The sequence below is a fragment of the Globicephala melas genome, chromosome 5 (genome assembly GCF_963455315.2).
Source record: "Globicephala melas chromosome 5, mGloMel1.2, whole genome shotgun sequence".
NCBI lineage: Eukaryota > Metazoa > Chordata > Mammalia > Artiodactyla > Delphinidae > Globicephala > Globicephala melas.
In genome coordinates this window covers 42,512,899-42,534,156 of record NC_083318.1, presented here as the reverse complement: position 1 = coordinate 42,534,156, position 21,258 = coordinate 42,512,899, and the positions used below count along the sequence as shown (strand labels likewise).

At 38.3% G+C, this 21,258-nt stretch overlaps 1 protein-coding gene and 1 pseudogene across 3 annotated transcripts in view; one reads left to right on the top strand and one right to left on the bottom strand.

Moving 5' to 3' along the window:
• C1QTNF7 (C1q and TNF related 7) overlaps positions 1–21,258 on the bottom strand; it is a 137,930-nt gene that overhangs the window by 91,008 nt on the left and 25,664 nt on the right. The window contains exon 1 of one of the 3 annotated variants that reach the window (XM_060298757.1): positions 4,100–4,135. The exons of the other annotated variants lie outside the window; for them this stretch is intronic. The gene's annotated coding sequence lies outside the window, so the exon portion shown is untranslated. Of the gene's footprint in view, positions 1–4,099; positions 4,136–21,258 lie in introns of those variants that run through there. 3 annotated transcript variants of the gene reach the window in all.
• LOC115857294 (peroxiredoxin-1 pseudogene) lies at positions 20,548–21,186 on the top strand (annotated as a pseudogene).

The following is a 21,258-nucleotide window of genomic DNA, read 5'->3' as shown; positions in this document are numbered from 1 at the left end:
ATCAAAGAGGGAAACAAAAAATACCTAGAAACAAATGACAATCAAAACACGATGACCCAAAACCTATGGGATGCAGCAAAAGCAGTTCTAAGCAGGAACTTTATAGCAATACAATCCTACCTCAAGAAACAAGTAGCATCTCAAATAAAAAACCTAAACTTACACCTAAAACAATTAGAGAAAGAAGAACAAAAAAAACCCCCAGAGTTAGCAGAGGAAAGAAATCATAAACAAAAGATCAGAAATAAATGAAAAAGAAATGAAGGCAACAATAACAAAGATCAATAAAACTAAAAGCTGGTTCTTTGAGAAGATAAGCAAAACTGATAAACCTTTAGTCAGACTCATCAAGAAAAAAAGGGAGAAGACTCAAATCAACAGAATTAGAAATGATAAAGGAGAAGTAACAACTGAACCTGCAGAACTACAAAGGATCATGAGAGATTACTACCAGAAACTATATTCCAATAAAATAGACCACCTGGAAGAAATGGATAATTTCTTAGAAAAGCAGAACCTTCTGTGACCGAACCAGGAAGAAATAGAAAATATAAACAGACTAATCACAAGCACTGAAATTGAAACTGTGATTAAAAATCTTCCAACAAAAAAAGCCCAGGACGAGATGCCTTCACAGGCAAATTTTATCAAACATTTAGAGAAGAGCTAACACCTATCTTTCTCAAACTCTTCCAGAATATAGCAGAGGGAGGAGCACTCCCAAACTCATTCTATCAGGCCACCATGACCCTGATACCAAAACCAGACAAAGATGTCACAAAAAAAGAAAACTACAGGCCAATATCACTGATGAATATAGATGCAAAAATCCTCAACAAAATACTGGCAAACAGAGTCCAGCAGCACATTAAAAGGATCATACAGCATGATCAAGTGGGTTTTATCCCAGGAATTGCAAGGATTCTTCAACACACACAAATCAATGTGATAAACCATATTAACAAATTGAAGGAGAAAAACCATATGATAATCTCAATAGATGCAGAAAAAGCTTTTGACAAAATTCAACACCAATTTACAATAAAAATCCTCCAGAAAGTAGGCATAGAAGGAACTTACGTCAACATAATAAAGGCCATATATGTCAAACCCACAGCAAACATCATTCTCAATGGTGAAAACTGAAAACATTTCCTGTAAGATCAGGAATAAGACAAGGTTGTCCACTCTCACCACCATTATTTTACATAGTTTTGGAAGTTTTAGCCACAGCAATCAGAGAAGAAAAAGAAATAAAAGAATCCAAATTGGAAAAGAAGTACTAAAACTGTCATTGTTGGCAGATGACATGATAGTATATATAGAGAATCCTAAAGAGGCTACCAGAAAACTAGTAGAGCCAATCAATGAATTTGGTATAGTAACAGGATAAAAAATTAATGCACAGAAATCTCTGGCATTCCTATACACTAATGATGAAAAATCTAAAAGAGAAATTAAGGAAACATCCCCATTTACCACTGCAACAAAATGAAAATGATGCCTAGGAATAAGCCTACCTAAGGAGAGAAAAGAACCGTATGCAGAAAACTATAAGATACTGATGAAAGAAATTAAAGATGATACAAACAGATGGAGGAATATACCATGTTCTTGGATTAGAAGAATCAATATTGTGAAAATGACTATACTACCCAAAGCAATCTACAGAATCAGTGCAATCCCTATCAAACTAGCAAAGTCATTTTTCACAGAACTAGAACAAAAAATTTCACAATTTGTATAGAAACACAAAAGACCCCATATAGCCAAAGCAATCTTGAGAAAGAAAAACAGAGCTGGAGGAATCAGGCTCCCTGACTTCAGACTATACTACAAAGCTACAGTAATCAAGAAAGTATGGTACTGGCATAAAAGCAGAAATATAGATCAAGGGAACAGGATAGAAAGTCCAGAGATAAGCCCACGCACATATGGTCACCTTATTTTTGATAAAAGAGGCAAGAATATACAATGGAGAAAAGACAGCCTCTTCAATAAGTGGTGTTGGGAAAACTGGACAGCTACATGTAAAGAATGAAATTAGAACACTCTCTAACACCATACACAATAATAAACCCCAAATGGATTAAAGACATAAATGTAAGGCCAGACACTATAAAACTCTTGGAGGAAAAGACAGACAGAACACACTATGACATAAATCACAGCAAAATCCTTTTTGACCCACCTCCTAGAGAAATGGAAACAAGAACAAAAATAAAGAAATGGGACCGAATGAAACTTAAAATCTTTTGCACAGCAAAGGGAAACATAAACAAGACGAAAAGACAACCCTCACAATGGGAGAAAATGTTTGCAAATGAAGCAACTGACAAAGGATTAATCTCAAAAATTTACAAGCAGCTCATGCAACTCAGTATCAGAAAAACAAACAACCCAATCCAAAAATAGGCAGAAGACCTAAATGAACATTTATCCAAAGATATACAGATTGCCAACAAACACAGGAAAGAATGCTCAACATCACTAATCATTAGAGAAATGGAAATCAAAACTATAATGAGTTATCACCTCACACCAGTCAGAATGCCCATCATCAAAAAATCTACAAACAATAAATGCTAGAGAGGTGTGGAGAAAAGGGAACCCTCTTGCACTGTTGGTGGGAATGTAAATTGATACAGCCACTTTGTAGAACAGTATGGAGGTTCCTTAAAAAACTAAAAATAGAACTACCATACGACCCAGAAATCCTACTACTGGGCATATACCCTGAGAAAACATAATTGAAAAAGAATCATGTACCAAAATATTCATTGCAGCTCTATTTACAATAGCCAGGACTTGGAAGCAACCTAAGTGTCCATTGACAGATGAATGGATAAAGAAGATGTGGCACATATACACAATGGACTATTACTCAGCCATAAAAAGAAACAAAATTGAGTTATTTGTGGTGAGGTGGATGGACCTAGGGTCTGTCATACAGAATGAAGTAACTCAGAAAGAGAAAAACAAATACCGTATACTAACACATATATATAGAATCTAAAAAAAAAGGTTCTGAAGAACCTAGGAGCAGCACAGGAATAAAGACGCAGACGTAGAGAATGGCCTTGAGGACACAGAGAGGAGGAAGGGTGAGCTGGGATGAAGTGAGAGAGTGGCATTGACATATACACACCACCAAATGTAAAATAGATAGCTAGTGGGAAGCAGCCACATAGCACAGGGAGATCAGCTCTGTGCTTTGTGATCACCTAGAGGGGTGGGAAAGGGAGGGAGGCCCAAGAGGGAGGAGATATGGGAATATATGTATTTATATAGCTGATTCACTTTGTTATAAACAAGAACTAACACACCATTGTAAAGCAATTATACTCCAATAAAGATGTTAAAAAAATAGTCATAAAAGACACGTTCTAGAACAATGCATTATTTATGAAACTATGCAATCCTTTCATAAAATTACTATTAATTCAAACTCGTAGTTTTACCAATGCAGTCTAGATATTTACACACATATATTGCAATGAATGCTTTGTCGTTTCCAAAGCTATATGCAGTTATGGGCACATTTATTTAATAAAATAAACAGTAAATAAATCAGCACCCTTAACCAAAAGTAAATTGAGTGCACAGTTTATACTGCTACAAGGAAATCTCCACAAGACAGTAAGAGCTTTAATGTTTTCTTTTTCCTCTATTTAAAGCCTACAAAACAAAGGAAAAACCTTCAGCTTGAATTATGTAGCCACTGACTCAATGATCATTCTGTTTTTCAGGGGAGGCGATGGAGCTCCTTCTGTTTGCTCCCACAAGTGTGCACATCAGCCTCTTACTCCTCTTGTTTATAGATCTATAGCCATGAGAGAGCATATCTGCCAAGTCAAGGGCTGTTTTCAAAACTAACCCAGGCAAAGCCGATTCTGACTTTTGCTTTCTCTCTTCTGTTCCACATGAGCTGCCCCCAGAGGAGATGTTTCATTGAGAAACTCCAGGTCAGTAAACACCCCCAAACCTCAGTGAAGAACAGAGAAAGAGTAACACCAGCGTGAGCCAAATGACTCATCTCTGGGAGGAAAAAAAGAATGAAGAGGTTCATTTCAATCAGGAGAGAGGGATCTTTACTTACATCGCTTGCAAGACCTTCCAACAGTTTGAGTCTTTGAACTCTACTGCACACAGATGTGGAGTTTTCACTTGAAATCCCCCTCCCTTTGGCAGTGAGGAGGACTCATAGCCCTTTGGGGCTTCAGAGTGATAAGTAATTTCCTGATTCATTTCCAAAGCATCCTCCCAGGCTTCTAGCAGAGGCAGGGGGAGAGGAACCAGCCAGGCCCACGCTGTGTGGAGATGTCATGGCCTACACAGACCTCCCAATGTTTCGATAGAGCCTGAAAGAAGAGTTTGTGAACCTCACAAGCAAAAATAAATCTCCTCCTCTATCAGTTGACTCACTCCCCGAATCACACTTGAGAAACAGCACAAAGAGTCTAGACAATATTTGCTCTAAAAGTGTAAAATTCAAGTTGGACAGCATCTTATATTTCTTGCTGGGGGAAATCAGGGGCACCTTTGATGGGTCTTCAGGGCAGGTTGTGATTGTTTTCTCATGAGCCACTTTAGAGAATATTCTTAGAGACCAGGCCATCCAGCCCCTTCAGTTTACAGAGGAAGATCAAGATGAGTGGTGACAGGCCTTGACCAGGATCACACAGGCTGTGATGGGAAGGATTGGAAACAAAAGCCCTCCTGGCAGTCAAACCAGAACTCTGTCCCCTACAGGTAGGTGGAGACAGGTACAAAATTTTGAGGTCTGGCTCTTGATCTTTAGGACACATGTCACTGGATACTTCTGTCCTTAATTCTTCTGTGTCTCAGTTTACCCAGCTGCAAAATGGGAATCCTAATAATAGCTCTCCTTGCTTGGTCATACAATATGATGATCTCTATGAATAAGCATCATCAAAGATGAAAGCAATTACACTATATGATGGACTTTTATCAACCTGGCCCAAATTACACACTTCTCTTCTCCTTTCCATTCTCATGTTCCACCAATATTATATTCTGTTCTAGAAGAAACCATCAAGTGACCTTGGTGGAAAAGGAAAATATTGGTTGGAAAATGGTATGGGGCATGGAGAAAATTTTGACCTTGGAAAACCAGGTCAAGATCAGATGATTAGGTAGAGCAAGGCTTGACATTTGCTATGGAAAGGACACTGGGTCTGGAAACAGAAAATCAAGGCTTGGCCACTCTGCCTCTAACACTTACCAGGAAGGGGAGCCCCATTTAAATATTCCAAACCACAGGGTCATCTCTGGAGACATGATCCCTGTCCTGCTGTGCTCACCTACTTTTGCTGTGGTGAAATTCAAATGAGGTCTTCATTGAGATGGTGTTTATCAGCCTGTGCAGGCTTTGAAATTGGAAAGCAGTGTTTGCCAGCACTCAGCACAGCACTTCACACAGAACACATTGTTGATGGGGTGGTGCAACCAGCACTTCCCATTTCATCTGTGGCACTGGCTCACAGCCCTTAATGTCTGATATCCTGGGTCCTTGGCCTTTTGTTCTTCTCCTTTTAAGGAGTATATTTCACCTTTCTTCCCTGTCATCCCAGCTCTTGACACTTGTCTCCCCATGCTGGCCACTACTGGTTTTCTTAGAGTTTAAGTGTCCTTCCATTTCTCATGCAACAGTAAGAATAAAAGCAAGGAGAAAACATTTTGCTCAATCACATGGAAAAGGATCTGAAGTCTTGACACAGACTGGATCTTTGTTTTGGAAGTCGTCACAACCAAACACCAAATGAATCAAGGTCAGCCTCATGTTTTAAATTGCTCAAGCCCCAAACCAGATCATGTTTAGTTATTCCACCTCTTCCTTTGCCCTTTCATAAATTTATTCTTTAAATGTCATTGCAATTAAGATTTGCACTTGATCATCTATAAGAGCAATTTTCTAAGTGAGCCTCGTTTTAGTCGGCTTGGGATGCCATAACAAAATATCATAGCCTGGTGGCTTCAAAAACAGAAATTTATCTTCTCACAGTTCTGGAGGCTGGAAACCTGAGATCAAGGAACCAGTATGGTCAGGTTCTGAGGAGAGCCCTTTCCCTGGTTTGTAGACTGCCTCTTGCTGTGTCTGCTCACAATGGAGAGAAGGAGAGATCTCTTTCTCTCTTCCTCTTTTTATAAGGCCACAGTCCTTTTGGATCAGGGCCCCACCCTTATGACCTCATTTAACCTTAATTACTTCCTAAAGATCCTATCTCTAGATTCATTCACATTGGGGGTCAGGGTCTCAACATATGAATTTTGGGGGGGACACAAATTCAGTCCATAGTGAACCTGGAGAAAGTGAGAGAAGAGAACTAACATTTATTGAGCCCTTACCGGGCATAAGGTCCTGTTTGTTTCTGTTCTCAGTCAATCCTCACAACAACTATGATAGTCGATATTTCCCTTTCCAAGGTCACAAAGCCAATAAGGGGCCGTGTCCAAATGTAAACTGTGGTAACCAAAGCTCTGCTCTTTCCATGACACATTCTGCCTCCACCTCTTTTTCTCTCCTTGATTCTGAGCCAGGAACCTCTATTTCTCTTTCATGCTAATTCCCAGCTCAGTCGCCTTGAGGCAGGACATTGTTACCCACAGCACTTTGAGAAGGCAAAGGGGGTAGAGGGAGCTCTGTTTTTTCCCTTGGGGTCCCCACTGAGTTTAGTCTGACAGCTGTGGAGAGCCTGCCCAGAATGTTTTCTCCCTGCTTTCTTCTCAGCCTCCTTTATGTTGATACATTTTTCTCATCATTTCAAGCTCAACTTGTGTTCCTTCCTCAGGGAAGCTTTCTTTGACCTGCTCCTCACCGACCTTAGCTCTCCCTTGCTCTCTCTTACATATTATCCTATACTTCCCCTTCGTAATTTTTTTCCTTTTGTAAAACTTCATGAATGTTTCTTCACAGTTGTAGTAGTTGTTACAATAGCTATAATACTTCTAAGATAATTTGCATAATGTTTGTCTTTCTACTGGTTTTTAAACTCCCTGAGGGCAGGGATGTTTTTCCCAAGTATCTGCAGCAATTAGACCACTAACAGGAGGACCTACAGGGAAGGAAGGGAGGGGTAGGAAAAGGTGAACCAAGGAAAATAAATAGTAGAAAGAGGCTAACAGATTCCTTTACAGTCATGTGACTGGCACATATATGCCTGAGAGAGAGCTCCATTTAATTGGAACCTTTATTAATTCTTCTGCATACCACCAATTTTATTCTTCTCCTTGTTATTTTGCATGGGGGTTCTAGATTTGACTGATCAAGGATGGAATTCTTAGACTAAGGAGGTGTAGATGAGGAACAGATCTTGTGTCACACCTGCTGGCCTGCTTGTCCACCTCTGGACTCCTGCAAGGGCAGCACAGCCTGGCTCTTTGCACGATGGGGAGGCCTGTTCATATCCCATCAGACTCAGTCTCTTTCAGGAAAGAAAGGAAGGAAGACCTTGGTGGGACAGGGTATGAAGAGGTATAGGGCCTGCCAGGAGGAATTTGTTACCAGGGATAGACATTCTCAGCTAAAGAAACCACATGCACGAAGACATGAAAAGATGGTGTTTTTTCTTCAGAGAACTACAAGGAGCACACTTTTGTTGGTGGCTGGCAAGGAAATGTGATACTATAAATAAAAGAGTTAGATAAATATTTTGTGTTTTCATTATTATCTATTTCTCAGCATTGTTTGGTGGGTCAGTGAGAGAGTTCATGTGGAATTGTTTTAAAAACTGGAAAAATCCTATGAAAACTTGCTTATTATAAATTATTTTGTACAAAGATAGCTTGGAAGAGATACCAAGGAATTATGCTGGGAAACTGAATTATTTAAGAATTTCTTTTATTTATAAACTGAAAATTTTGTTTAATTTCCTTCTTCTAATTCCCTTTTCAAAGACTAGATTATAAATTTATAGTATCTGTTAAATATCAGTGAGCTGGGGTATATGTTTTCAGCTTGGCATCACCCATCCCTGGACCTTTCTACTCCCTCTCTTACAGACCAGGGAGTTGGAGCCTGGAACGACATTTCCCAGAATCCCTTGCAATCAGGGTCCCTGATCAGAGCCAGCCAAGGAGGGCACTCACAGGGATGTGAAAGACAGAACGGACTAAGAGGACATTCTTTGGTGGCAGTTGCAGGCAGCGTGAGGACAGTCAACTGATGCAAGGTTTACAGGAGCTTCTATGTGAGATCCTGTAATCACACATTAGTGTGGCTTCCTAGCAATCCTGCACTTCTGGGTTTCCAGCAAAACAGTATGTTCTTTCTTCAATTGTTGGTTCTACAGCCCCCTTTTAAAAAAAGCTTTTTATTTAGAAATAATTATACATGAATCAACTAGTGTATATAATATACTAATATAATATATAATATTATTATACTTAATATATAATAATAATTTATAATTATAATTCAGAGGAAGTTGAAAAATTGCATAAAAACCAAATAAAACAAAAACTAGCCTCCCTCAAGGGTGACATCTTACATCACTGTAATAGGAGATCAAAACTGGAAATTGGCATCAGTGCAATAGTATTAACTAGACTACAGGACTTATTCAGATTTTAGCAGTTTTTGCATGGATTCCTTTGTGTGTTGTATAGGTCAATGAAATTTGATCCTACGTATGGATTCTCTATAGTTCTCTCAATGATTGTTTAAGGCTTTGATTCTCATCTTGAATCCCTACCTAGAGTGATTTTACCTAACTGAATCCTGATTGGTATGATGGATAATTTCCTGGTGTTATCTCATATTTAAAGCCTTGTAGTTAAGTTTTGTTTCTTACATTTATTTACTCAATTAACATGTTGCTCATTGGGGTACCACTTCATACAGGTCAGAATGACCATCACTAAAATGTCTACAAATAACAAATGCTGGAGAGGGTGTGGAGAAAAGGGAACTCTCCTACACTGTTGGTGGGAATGTAAGTTGGTGCAGCCACTGTGGAAAACAGTATGGAGATTCCTCAGAAAACTAAAAATAGAATTACCATATGATCCAGCAATACCACTCCTGGGCATATATCCAGACAAAACTATAATTCAAAAAGATACATGCACCTCTATGTTCATAGAAGCACTATTCACAATAGCCAAGACATGGAAACAACGTAAATGTCCATCGACAGATGAATGGATAAAGAAGATGTGGTACATATATACAATGGAATACTAATCAGCTATAAAAAAGAATGAAATAATGCCATTTGCAGCCACATAGATGCCAACTAGAGATTACCATACTAAGTGAAGTAAGTCAGAAAGAGAAAGACAAATACCATATGATATCACTTATATGTGGAATCTAAAATATGATACAAATGAACCTACCTATGAAACAGAAACAGGGTCATGGACATAGAGAACAGACTGGTGTTGTCAAGGGGGAGGGGGTTGGGGGATGGATGGAATGGAAGGTTGGGGTTAGCAGATGTAAACTTTTATATATGGAATGGATAAACAACAAGGTCCTGTTGTATAACACAGAGAACTATATTCAATATCCTATGATAAACCATAATGGAAAAGAATATTAAAAAAGAATATATATATATATATAAAACTGAATCACTTTGCTGTACAGCAGGAATTAACACAACATTGTAAATCAACTATACTTCAATAAAAAAATGAAAAAAAATTATTGCTCATTGATACTTTTTTCCATCTGTTTTTTTTTACCCATTGTCTTTGCCCAGGGCATTGTCACATTACATCATTTACTGCAACAGATTTTTAGCTATTTCTTGGGCTTTTAATTGTTATATTCTCAAAGTCATCCTTATCATAGTGGATCAAAAATACAATACTATTTTAATCATTCCTAAATAATGGTAATATAATTTACATGTGATGACACAGGAAACAAAAAACTGGAGGTATAGGAATTGGATTGGAGGAAGCAAAGTTATTATTATTGACAGGTAATACAATTGTGCATCTAAACAATGCAAACACGTTTTAAAAGACTATTAGAAATTATGTATCTTCAATATGGCTGCCAGAGTAAAAAAATAATACACTAAAAGTAGCTTTCCTACATTCCGAAAATAATCATATATAGAATAGAATGTTTAAAAAATTATCAAAAATCCTTATGATAGCAAAATGAGGCTGGCTCCTCTGCAGAGGAAGGGGAGATCAGCCTCTCCCTAACTCTGGGCTGTGTTTTCTCACTTGGGTACTTAATCAGCTTAACTTGTGCAAAGAGACTCACAAAATCTTGGTAAAATATATTTTTTTCCCTTCAGATTCTTACCTCTGATTCAATAACTGCAAGTGATACAAATCTGGTCTTGGTGAAGCCAGTTTAGCAACAAACACTATAACACTGTTTGTCCCTAAGGAGCTAGATACATTTCCTCCCAAAGTGCCCTCATCTGCAGAGATACCCTCTGGCTTCAACTTAAATTTTTTTAAAAAATATTTCCCATAATGCATTGAAATGACTTGAAACCACTTATTTCAGAACTTAACCTTTGCATTACATTCCACATTTAATTGGCTTTCCCAGAATAAATGAACTATCTGCCCTACAGGACTATGCAAGCCTTCATTCTTTCTACTAATGAACTAAGAAGAAATCCTTACTAACATTTGTTAAGTGCTGGCACTGTTCACTGATTATTTCTAGGCGTTGTCTTAATTAATCCTCACACTCATATGGATAGAAAATTAAAGTCACTTATCCAAAATCTCAAGGCTACCAAAATGTAAAACCAAGATAAGAATCAGGTAGTGAGGCTCCAAGCATTTTCAATGCCACCAGAGTATACTGCTTTTCTTGTGGGTGATAATACTTTTCTTCCCACAAAAGTTTAAAAATCATTAGAGTCTGAGAGTCAGCCTGGCTCCTCAGGACACTGCTATGCATGAGCCCTAATGAACTGCATTGGCTACATCATCTTAGTCTAAAAAAGTAAATTTGTGGGAAAATGTTATGTAAATAAATGGTACAAGTGGTACTATGTATTGACAAAAATTGTGAAATTGATGTGAATGCTGTTATTTGGAAAACCCAAAGGTAGTGGAAGTCCCAAGTATGTGACTCTGACTTGTGGATGGAACCCCTGTCATGAGGGAGCATTTGAATTTGCCTCCAAAGTGGAGTTAGTTCTTTAGAAATTCAGCACTTTAATAACGGCAACAAAATTCTCATCCCTCACCAAAGTTTAATTCAGAAGGCTCTGTTTTCCTCAAGATAATTCTCCTTCAAAGACTAGACATTGCTTTCTTTCTAATTTTATTTTAAGATTTTGATTGAAAACATTCAAATGCAGGCCTGGCTTCAAAGCATAGTTTGTAACCAAGAAGGATTTCCTGGTTTACATTACTTAATTAATGATAATATTGATTTAAAAGAAGAAAGAATTCCCAAATGTCAGCAATTTCCATTAGTAGTAGATGCAACCCCTATGTAAACAGTTAAACCAAAATGTCCCTTGAAAGAATTCAATCTAAGTTCTTCCAGTCTCCAGTCTACTCATTTCGCAATCATCACCATCTTCTCTGCTTTGCTTTTTTCCCCCCCAATTTTTTCATTCTTCATGCTCAGCATCATGACCATGCTGGCTCAGCAAGCCCACAGTAATTGCACATACATTTCTTGTCCTAATCAACAGTGAAGTTTCCACTTACTGAGTGGATTAACCACTATAAATGTATTTAGTGAGGCTGCTGTGTTTTAGTCAGACAACACATAACAGCTCCTTTGAAGATCACAAACAAATCTAAATCACATGTTATTTGAAAGGTGAATATGTTGCCAAACAAGAAATGAAAAGAAAAAGAAGAAAATGAGAGAAGGAAGATGGGAAGGAAGGAAAGTATGAAAGGAAAGAGGAAAAGGGAGAAAGAAAAACACTGAAATAAAAACAAAGAAAAGAGAGGGGGAATGCAAAGCAAAGGAGCAGATCATGTACCTCTAAATAAAACACATGGTCTATGCATTTTTCCATTGGACTATCTATAGAAATAGTATTCCCCTACTATTTTGTTGGTTTTGGATGTACCATAGCACGTCATTCTTCTATTGATGCAACAAACTAATAAACTGACCAAGAAGACCTCAACTGCAGTTAAGATTTACACTTACAAGTGCTTTCTTTGATCAGGGTGACCAGCTGTCCTGGTTTGCCTGGGAATGAGGTGATTTCCCAATGTGGGACTTTCAGTTTTAAAACAGGGATACGTTAGATAAACCAGGAAGGTTTGCATGGGACTGAAGAATTTTCCAGGGTGTGAGACTTATAGATTGTTAACACCAAGAAAATCCTGGGCAAACTGAGAAAAGTTGTTCACTTTGTCTTATGTCCTTTGACTATAGTGTAGGAAACTGTTCAGCTAATTTTAGCACATCTTCTGTGTGCCAGGATCTGTAATAAGTGTTGCACATACTGTAGTGGACAATTTTTTCCCTTCCTGTCTAATACCCCAGTATTCTTTGGGTACTGCTTCACTATCTTTTGTGGCTCTAATCAGGCTCTCATGTATAGTGCCCTTTGCTCCTGCCATCACCCTGGAGGTGAGAAAATCAACCAGGCTGGACCAAGTCTAGTAGTTGGCACCTGACACAATGGAAACAGTGATTAGTTAAGGGCCGAACATGTAACACAAGAAAAACAGCCTTTGGGAGAGAGCAGTCCCTTTTGCTTCTGGTGAAGGCTATCATTGGTCATCCTGTCCACCATACATGACAAAGTCAACAGACACAGAAAGAGGTACAGCAGCAGAGAGAGAGAGAGAGAGTGAGGATACAGTGCATTATCTGAGCCCCTGGATCCTGCCATGCACGAAGGTGGCACCATTCCTAGATTGCCCAATTACATGAGTTAGTGCATTCTCTCCTCTTTTAAAAACATTCTAGCTTTATCAATATATAACTGACAAATAAAATGGAAAGATATTTGAAGTGTACATTGTGGTGATTTGATATATATTCCCTTTTTCTAAAGCTACTTTGAGTCGGGTGCCTATCACGTGCAACAATAGAGTTGTGACTCATAGGCATTCATGGACTTATTCTTCTAAGCTGGACTCAGTCCTGTGAAACAGGTACAGGCTGAACCATATGAAATCACCAATGTTTGACTTCTCTTGACTTCAAATATGGCAATTTTACTTGGTTCAACTTAAGTATTATTTCCATTTTACAGGTGAGGAAAAAACTCAGTGGTGATAAGTAGTATGCCTAGTGTTGCACATTTATTAGATAGCAGACCTGGAATCAAATCCAGGTCTGTTTGATTCTTAAGTACACAAATATATTTCCAGTTGTTTATGCTGTCTGACAAAAAGAAATCTCTTGAGAGCTACCTTTTGCTATCTAACAAATGCCTTGAAAAGACACTAGGTTATGAATCATACCCTATGTATGAAGTTGTATATGGTGCCAAACACCTTCTTATTGCTTCCAAAATTCCAGTTTCACTGGATGTTTTATGAAGAGAGGTCTGATACGTAAGTGTGTCAAGCAAGATGGAAACCCCATTCAACACTGGTGTGAATTTACATTTTAGTAGGGATAAACCTCCAGGCGATCACATATCAGATTTCCAAATTTACTCCAGCTTTGGTTTTCACTGACAATCAAGAGATTCAATTTTTGACAAAGGAGAGGTTCTTTACCCATTCTGCTCTCTGTACTGGGCTTGTTTAATTGTTTCCCATAACTCAAACTTAATGCATTTATAATGCAGTTGTGTCAGTGAGATAAGCATTCTGGGTATTTTCTTTTATCATCGGCATCCCGTGCACTTGCCCACTGATGCAACAGAATGATGCTTGCTCGGAAAACATTTCCTTCCATGGTGGTGCTCTACATGCTCTAAAAACCTCAGAGTAGGATTTAGAGAAGTTCCTGCGTCATTTTTTTAGCATTTTTTTATATGTGAGGCTATTATAATTCAGGATTGTCTATTAATTTTAACAAATGGTAGAGAAAAGAGTCTTGTTACAGCATGGATGTTATTCTATAGTAAATATCTTTGGCATTATCTGCTGAGCATCTCTTTTGCATGAATTTCCCTCCCTCACTAACTGGTGGCAGGCTATAGTCATCAGCTATTGCAGCTATAATGCTGCAGCATGATAAAAAATCTCTAAAACAAGCATTTATTTTCTCTCATCATGGTAGGTCTGAAACTTGTCCAAGATCACACACCTGGTAAATGATGAAGCTGAGATTCATTTGTTCAATGGATATCATTGAGCTCCTACTAAGTGCCAAGCAAAAGAAGATGCTGATAAAAACCAAACCAAAGGCTACTTATGTCTTAGCTGATGACATTGCAAGTGAAAACAATATCATTACAGCTCTGGAGAGAAAATCAAAAATAGAGAATATTTCATGCAGGAAAAATTTGACATGATCTAACAAAGTCAGCAGTGCTGTGTTTGCCAGAGGTTGGGGATATGGACACACTGGCCAGACCGGTAGCTATAGTTAGATCATAACAAGATCAATTAGACAATGCAGATATAAAGGCACTCCAAGGGGAAGCTGGTACTGCATTTCTAATTTCCTTTGCAAGAGAAGACAAAGAAAAGGGAAATATTTAAAACCATTTTTGAGTGTCTATTCTGTGCCAGGAATTGTCACATGAGAAAAATCCACATGGAGATCTTCTGAGAAAAATGCATTTCACATTTCACATCTCTCTGGATATCATTTTCTTTAGTTCTAATGCAAGGATAGTGTTCTTTCTTTTTTAGCATTGTTCTAGTTTGTGTCTAGCACATTGCAGGACCCCAGTGAATGGTAGTCTTTTTGGCAGACTCTGTTAGTTGCTTCTCAATGCCGATTTTGATATTCTTTCTTACTAACAGAGGTTTCATCTGTTTGGGGGCAGCAATGGCACCTGGTAAATACCCATCTTCCCAGACTCCCTGTGGTCACTGAAGGTCATGTGATCCACCCGGTAGGGACAATAATATGTAAACAGAGGTTGATGGAAGATGTTGCCGGGAAACTTCCAAAATGGGAAAGACAGCTGGTGTCACCTGTTCAGATTTTGTTCTTTGTATTTTGCCTTCATGCAGAAGACAGTTATGACACTGATGTAGACTCGACATCTTGTGATCCTGCTAAAGAGTCATATACCAAGATGGAAAAGCAGAAAGGTAGAAGGAACCTGGGTCTCTGATGACCTTGTGGAGCCATTGTGCCAACCCTTAACTGCAAACCTCTAAACTCACTTCTTTTTAGGTGAGAACCACAAGCCCCTATTTAGCCAGGACACTGAAGTTGAGTTTCTGTTATAATACATGAAGTCAGACATTCTTGACTGGCACAGCTCTACTTCACCTTCCCACCCTGTTCTCAATATGGACTATTTTCAGATTTGTGTATAATACTTCATGGTTGCAAAAGATTTGGCCTCTTCTTTGAACAAACTTTCTGGAATAGTTCATTTTTCTTTCTAAATGAGGCATTATTTGGCTGCAGTATAACAAAATGCTGCTTGAAAGAAAACACCAATTAAACATGTCTTTTTTTTTTAAACCAGTCATCCAATACACAATCATGATAGCCTACAGAAACAGCTCCAAGCTGGCTGAATGACTGTGCTGAGCTTGATTTTGCCAACCATGGCAACATAAGAGAAAACAAAAATCAGAGCTTAAAATAAAAAAGGACATCCAATGGAAAGTGATGCAAGCAAGGAATTCATAAGCCTTCTTTTAAGGCTTGCATTCTTTAATCTTAGAACTTCAGCAGTGAAATTTGCTAGAAGAAAAGCAAAGAATTTCAGGGCAGAGAATCCAGCTTCAAATCCCCACTGAATCACTTACCAGTTGCAGGATTTGGGGCAAGTCTTTTCATTGGTCTAGGCTTTAGTTTTCCATACTGCAAAATTATGAGGATAACGATAACAACAACAACAACATCAGTACCTACTTAAAGAGTTGATATCACAGTAAGGTGATGTATGTGAAAGGGATCTGTACGTACTAAAATATTACACAAGCTTTCATTGTTATTGAGAGGTGAAAATACACGTCATGTATGAAATAGCACTGTTTGTCTAGTTGCTTTCTAGCACGGATGCATGGTCTAGAGGTGTGAAACTGAGATGCTAAAGGATATGTGGACTATAAATTCTCTGTTAAAGATGATCACTGAAGGTCTTGCATGGTTATAATTAAATGTTTCTGCAAACGTAGGCATCAGACATTAATGGTGGTGGGGAAAAAAGGAAGAAAATGATAATTTTTTTGAGCACTTACGGTACTTTGGTGTCTTACATATATGATCTCCTATAATTAATTGGAGGTGTGAAACTGCATCCACAAATCCTCCAAGGACAGAGCTTTTACATTTTTGTAAGTGGAGTTATCCTGGATGCAAAGTTGGTGGGATGGCATGGCTAAGGCAGAAGGTTGAGGAACGATGACTCGGATAGCTAAGTCTGGGTCTGGACCAGGCTGAGGGGAAAGGTCTGGGATCTGAAGTTAGATTATTAATCACTCACGGAAGGATGAGAGCCTCCTTAACCTTGGATTAAGCCCTTTTATCTGGAGGAGAAGAAGGGAAAATAATTTCTAACCATTAAGATGGGCTCCATCAGCTCTCCATACTTACACCTCTTAGGTAATAATGAGTGCAAACATTTTGCTGTGTGGCTGGCACTGTACTGAATACTTTAAATTATTAAGTTACTTATCTCCATAACAACCCTGTGAGGTAGGTACTATGATTATCCCTCTCTATTCCTCTATTTTCCAAATGAGAAAACTGAGGAATAGAAAGTTTAAGTGACTTGCACCAAATCACCCAGTTGGATTGGAATTGAGGTAGCCTGGTTCCAGGGCCCTGCATTTCATGACGATGTTATTTTACCTCTTAAGGGGAGAAATAAAGCAGAACATATGTCAGACAGCTGGGCTGTGAATCTTGAGGACTCATTTCCTTAAGAAAGTCCAAAGAGTTCATGTGTTTTCTTGGTGAAATAAAGGCTGAAGAATTGCCCAGAGATCCTTTTGGCTTTTCAGTGAATTAAAATGTAACCCTCTACTCATATACAGTGAAGTTTCTCCTTATTCTAATGTGAGATTTAGGAATTTGGGAAGACATCTGGAATTTATTTATGCCATGTGGGTTTTGAAATTCAATATTAACTTCTTATAATGAAAGAGAAGAAGTCAGAGTGGGCCAGATTAGCGAAATCTGACACACAGGACATAGATTGGCGAACTTGGCTTTACTCTCTGGCTAAAATATTGCTCCAAATACCCGGGACCATTCCTCTCCAAAAGAAAAAACACATTTTTGAAATCATTTTGGCCTTCTGTATATATGTCAATGGAACAGGCTGTATTTCAGGGGTTTCTTTCTCTTCCAGATAACTTTGTAAATGCTCAAGTGACTCACTTGCCCATGCTAAGATTAAATATGGCACCAAGATAAATTAGAAAAGTATCAGGTTGACTGTGTCAGTTTTTCATTCTGATCCTGGGGAGGCAGCATGGGTTTCGGAGTCAGGCAGCCAAGACTGGTTTTGCCAGTTGTGTAATTTCTGGATAATCTCCCCAAACCAGTTTCTAAACCTAGAGGATATCTCAAGCAGAAGGTGTGAGGTGGAAAGCAAGGATAAAAACGGGGGATATTTCAGATGGTTCATTATGACCAAAGTGGAAATTACTTGTGAGGCCAGTTAGGTGATGGAACCTAAGAGGTAAGATCATAAGAAGTCTTGTGTCCCAAGCCAGCTGTTTGGACTCTTTCCTGAAAACAATAGGGAACTACCAAAGGGTTGTTTTAATTGTAATCTTTTAAAACACTGAACAGGATTGCGTTTTTTAAATTATGAAGGTAATAGCTTATTGTAGAAAAAAATAGATGAAGAAGAAGGGAAACACTTTGAACTAAACTTCGAGAGTTTTGTTAACCTCTTGGGAATGTTTTCCTTTCTTATAGATGGATGTTTTAATAAAATGTAATCAGATTGTAACCACTCTTTTGTAATTTTCTTTTCTATTACAATTTTATAAATACCTATGTAAGTCAATGTAGATTTGTTCACATTGTCATTTTAATAGCTGTATTGATGTGCCATGATTTCTTTAATATTGTTCTATTCTTGGGTGTTTCCACATGTTGGGATAATAAAGATCCCTGTAATGAACATCTAAACTAAATTTTATTTGTTTATTTTTTTGTGTGGGTTTTTAATTTTGGCCGTGCCACGCGGCTTGCGGGATCTTACTTCCCCAACCAGGAATTGAACCTGAGTCGTTGGCAATGAAAGCATAGAGTCCTAACCATTGGACTGCCAGGGAATTCCCTATAACTAAATTATAGCACATGTTCATAATAATTTCCTTAGTATAAACTTTAAGACATGGAAGGATGTGCTTATTTTAAAGAGTGTCACATATATTGCCAAGGTACTCCTCAGTAAAATTGTTTATTGATACCTTAACCAGCAGAATTTGAGGCTACTCATTTCATTCTAGAGCCTAAGCAGGACATGGCAGTTAATTTCTGATAGATTAGAAACAATGTTCCAAGAAAGCAACAAAGATGGTGAAATTAGAGTAATTATGAGGAATGGGGATTTCGAATGTGGAAAATTGCCAACTTGAAAGAGGGAACCGGTAGCATCTTCAGACATTTGAGAGACCACTGTGTGGAAGGAGGCTTGACCCTGTTCTGGGTAATTCTCAAGGACAGATCTAGGATCAATTAGTAGAAGTCCCAGGAAGAGAGTCTGCCTTAATAGGAGGAAGTTTTTTTTTATAAATTTCTTGCTAAAATATGCAAATAACTGATGTAGTATCTTGGTAAGATGTCCCAGGGATAATTCCAGTTGTTGTCTGTGTCCTTTCAAGGAAAAAAAAAAACAATTCTACAATGCAACATTTTATCTTTTTCAACATCCATGATGTCCTCTGTGCTAGTTAATACTTACACATTTTAAAAATAAATTGAGTTGATAGAAACTGACCAGAGTCCTACCAGGCTGAGTTTAAATGCAAATGTTAAGTGTGTGAATAAATTTTAGATACAGTCAATACTCATTATTTGTGAATTCTGTTTTTGCAAATTTGCCTACTTGCTGAAATTTATTTGCAAACCCCAAATCAATACTCATAGTGCTTTCCTGGTCATTTGCGGATATGCACAGAACTGCAAAAATATGAGTCACCTGACATGCATGTTCCCAGCTGAGGTCCACCAAGGCTATGGTTTACTTTCTTCTTTCAGCTTTCATACTATAAACAAGTATCCTTTTCACAGTCTATGTACTGTCATGTTTTTTGCACTTTTTGGTTTTTGTTGGTGATTTTGCTGTTTAAATTGGCCCCCAAGCGGAGAAGTGCTGTCTAGTGTTCCTAAGTGCACAAGAAGGCTGTGATGTGCTTTATGGAGAAAATATGTGTGTTAGATAAGCATCATTCAGCCATGAGTTACATTTCTGTTGCCTGCATTCAATGCTAATGAATCAACAATATGTATTAAAGTGTCTTTAAACAGAAACACATGTAACACAGGGTATGTGTAGGTCAATTGCTGAAAATGCTGTGACCAGAAACTTCCAGGAACCTAACTTTGTATTTCCCCTAGGAGAAATGAATTTGCTAATTCAGCCTTTGGAATGACCTTAAATAGGACATAGCTACTGTGAACAGCAAGAATTGACTATATGTGTTCTTAAAACACTGATGGAGTCCTTTTGCTCACAGAACCCAACTCTCAAATGCCTAGTCACCCACCCCAATCCCAAAGCCCTGATTATTCAGAGGATAGCTGGCTGTCCAAGTAGAGTGCTTGAAGCTTTTCAGTGAGCCAGACCATGATATTACACCTGCCAGACCTTGATGGAGGAGGCCAAACCCAGCCAAGTCAGGGGTCTGGGACAGCCCAAGTCTAGTGACATTGTCTTTTTCTGTGATGAGTTATTTAAATATAATCTGTCCTCTAATAGTTAGGGCCTGTGTTTTCCTCCTATTTAATCTCCCTTAACATAGAGCACAGTTTCAAGTGACATGAAAATCTGGATGGGGAGTAGCAGTGAACCTTAACGAGCCTTAAAAATAACTGTTGTGAAAAGACCAAAACTCTAATTTGAAAAGATACATGTACCCCAATGTTCATTGCAGCACTATTTACAATAGCCAAGACATGAGAGCAACCTAGGTGTCCATCAACAGATGCATGGATAAGGAAGATGTGGTATATATATATATATATATATATATATATATATATATATATATATATATATATATATATACCACAGCCATAAAAAAGAATGAAATAATGCCATTTGCAGCAACATGGATGGAACTAGAGATTATCATACTAAGTGAGGTAAGTCCGACAGAGAAAGACAAACATCTTATGATATAACTTATATGTGGAATCTAAAAAACTGATACAAATGAACTTATTTACAAAACAGAAACAGACTCACAGACACAGAAAACAACTTTATGGTTACCAGAGAGGAAAGGGGGCATGTCTCCTTCCTGACTGTCCTCTGTGGTTTGTCTGTGAGAACTGCTGATAGCAATATGTCTTCAGGAAATGCCAAAATTGGGCGCCGTGCTCCCCGTTTAAAGCAACTGCTGTAATGCCAGATGGTCAGTTCAAAGATATCAGCCTATCTGACTACAAAGGAAAATATGTTGTGTTCTTCCTTTACCCTCTTGACTCCACCTTTGTGTGCCCCATGGAGATCATTGCTTTCAGTGATAGGTCAGAAGAATTTAAGAAACTCAACTGCCAAGTGATTGGTGCTTCTGTAGATTCTTACTTCTGTCACCTGGCATGGATCAACACACCCAAGAAACAAGGAGGACTGGGACCCATGAACATTCCCTTGATATCAGACCCCAAGCACATCATTGCTCAGGACTATGGGGTCTTAAAGGCCAATGAAGGCATCTCATTCATGCCTTTTTATTATTGATGATAAGAGGTATCCTTCGACAGATTACCATAAATGACCTTCCTGTTGGCAGTTCTATGGATGGGACACTGAGACTAATTCAGGCCTTCTAGTTTACTGACAAACATGGGGAAGTATGCCCAGCTGGCTGCAAGCCTGGCAGTGATACCATCAAGCCTGATGTCCAGAAGAGCAAAGAATATTTCTCTAAGCAGAAGTGAGCACTGGGCCATTTTAGGGCCAGGCTGCAGTAGATGGCCATGAGAACAAAACTATTGTCTTTTGTACTGTTGTCATGCTTAAAACACAGACCTTACACTCGGCCCAGATGTGG